This window comes from Neolamprologus multifasciatus, chromosome 19, assembly GCF_963576455.1.
Source record: "Neolamprologus multifasciatus chromosome 19, fNeoMul1.2, whole genome shotgun sequence".
NCBI classification, from domain to species: domain Eukaryota; kingdom Metazoa; phylum Chordata; class Actinopteri; order Cichliformes; family Cichlidae; genus Neolamprologus; species Neolamprologus multifasciatus.
Window position 1 is genome coordinate 29429145 of NC_140457.1, and position 2703 is coordinate 29431847.

General features: G+C 40.8%; 1 long non-coding RNA gene across 1 annotated transcript; it reads left to right on the forward strand.

The window, feature by feature from the left end:
* The first annotated feature begins 756 nt into the window (after nt 1–756).
* Nucleotides 757–2037, forward strand: LOC146496806 (uncharacterized). The gene is made up of 3 exons (XR_014871116.1): nt 757–895; nt 1037–1169; nt 1327–2037. It is a non-coding gene; the product is annotated as an uncharacterized LOC146496806 (long non-coding RNA).
* Nucleotides 2038–2703: the final 666 nt, after the last annotated feature.

A 2703-nucleotide genomic window follows, 5' to 3' on the forward strand; every position in this document is an offset into this window, starting at 1 on the left:
TAACAGTTTGTGAATGCACCGAATCGTTACAGTATGGTGCCTTTCTACTCAGTTGAGCACTCAAAACATTCTCATTCATCCATTCACACACATTCATGCAGCACGTTTGTCTTAAGGTGCTTAGGTATAGAAAAAAAGCACGAGGACAGCGATAAGCTAGCAGACGCAGGAGAACATGCTAGCACTGCAAGCTTGGACCTCATTCTATGAGAATTAAGGGAATTCAGACGTGATAATTGTGCACAACTGAGTGAAATCAGAGAGAAAATAAACAAAGAGAGTGGAAGAGGTAGAAGAAAGAATGCTGGATGTTGAAACTCAAGTACAAGCTAATGAGGAAGCAGTAACAGAGATGCTCAAACTGCATATTGAGATGGATGCCAAGCTAACAGCCCAAAGCCTATCATCGCCAAAATGTCTAGTTACAGAATGAAAGAAGAAATATTGAAGTTGACCTGCAGAAGCGTGGATTTCACTACTGAGGCAAGACAGTTTAGTTGGACGATTATGCACCAGAGGTTTTAAAGCAGCGAAGGGAATATGCAGAGGTGAAATCCGTGTTAAAAGACTAGAAAATCTGATTCCAAACTCTTTTTCCAGCAAAGATGAAAGTCCTTTATCCCGAGGGAACAGTGTTGTACGGCTTGGTGGAGGAGGCGACAGGTGACATGGTAAAGAGGGAATTCCCGGTGACGATCGCCAAATGCCCGGAGACCCATTTGGAACAGATCCGACGTTTATCATGGCACATAGAAAGGAAATAGGAAATAGGGCTTTGGAGTGTAATGTCACGGGAGGGGGCATGGTCAGGATTTTTGGTTGAGACGCCATGTTTCTGGGCCAAACAAAGCGCTAGCGAAAGAGGAGTGAAAGCACACGGATAACACCAGCTATGGTTAGTACTTGCTGTGTGGTCGGTTGTAATGTTAGATTGCACGACCGGCAAGGGAATAAGGTTGAAATGGTTTTCCCCACCATTGGACTTTCCCCACCTGGAAGGTGGGGAAAGTCTTTTCATTCTTTCCCCACCTGGAAGCAACATGAGGCAGCTCGTGTATCGATGTTACCAAAAGAAGGCGTCTAGCCTGGATAGCAGCTGTGAGACGAGCTGATATCCAGTTCTCTTCCATCTCCAAATATCTGTTGGTGCTCCAGACATTTTCATTCCAGTAAGTTATAGATATGTTCACATCACTCTTTATAGCCTATTAGTTTTATTTGCGATGCACTCTGAGCTCATAGCAAATTACAACAAACATCCTACTGAGTGATTTTGCAGAACTACCTTCTATTTATAGAGTTGTTAATTATTTGGCATTATTGCAGCAAACCAGCCAATGAAATGGATGAAACACATCGTGACTGGGTTCCAGCGCTACACAAGGGCCGCTCCAAAATCCCTGCTTCAAACAAACCACCATGCCAATCAGATGACTTCTTCCATGTGAGGGTGAAGAGGTGACCCTTCTGGATAAGATCATGAAGGTTTGCTGTGTTTTGGTGGACAATGTGGTAGCAAAACCAGGGAAAAAGGAAACTTGCTCTTGTTAAATACTCTTAAAAGTCTTGTGCTGTATATATAGCAGTAATTTTTCAAAAGAAACAGTAAATTAAGTAGTGTTAGTAGTGGGTGATATTATGGAAATGCTATCATGATTTTGTGTAAACATTTTTTCATTTGTAAACTATAAAGGACATGGATTCTACATGTAACTGATGTGATGTTCTATAAAGTGGTTTTAATTAAAAAAAAAAGGCAAAAATGTGTTTGTTTCTTTATTCAACTTTTGAACAGTGTTACTTAGTAAGTACATATTCAGTAAATGCAAATTATTTACATGGCAGTGCTCTTCTGGCATAAATCTAGACCTCCTAGATAAATAAAAAATGATGGTTCATTCCCACAACCCACAGCTTTACTGTGTCCAGCAGTGTATCCAGTAACGGTGACAACTCCTCCACAGTAGCAGGTGGGATTTTTCTTTTTTGAGGACGGTTTCTTTTACCTGTCACTACGGATGGTCTGTTCATGTTTTGATTAAGGGCTTGTTTTTGGGCAGCTGAAGAGGAGAAGTCTATCTTATGGCCAACCACTGGCTGTATCTTGGTCACATTACCCAGCAGAACCCAGTATGCAGGTTCATCTGTAACAGTCCTTGTGCCACAGATCAACACTGTTGCTACTACATTAAACAGAAGAGCAGGGACACGGGTGCAGGTCTCCACGACTCCAGCCATACAGGTGCAGCGGGCGGCTTCAACCTTCCCTGTGATGCTCACAGTGACCCATGGCTGCAATGCTCGTTCATTCAGTCTTTTGGAGTGCAGGACCTGAAACACACACAGACAAAGTTAATTTAAAGACAATAACTTTAATGAACCAAGGCCGACACAAACGTGTTTTATCTACTTTCAAATCCATTTATCACAAATGTAACAAAGAACGTGTTTAGAAAGTTTGCACATAAATGTAATTTTTCATTTTTTTAATGTATCCATCTATAGATGGCCACCTGTTATATTCTAAATCTGCCTGTTCTCTTTCAGAAAAATGAAGTATGTAAAGCAAGGATGTAATCACTTTCAAGTTGGAAAAGTTCGACTTTAAGTGACAATTATGGACACCTAATATGATAAGCAGATTCTGCAGATCATTAATCGATGTATAAAACTAAAATAAAATGAATTTTTAGTGACACAGCA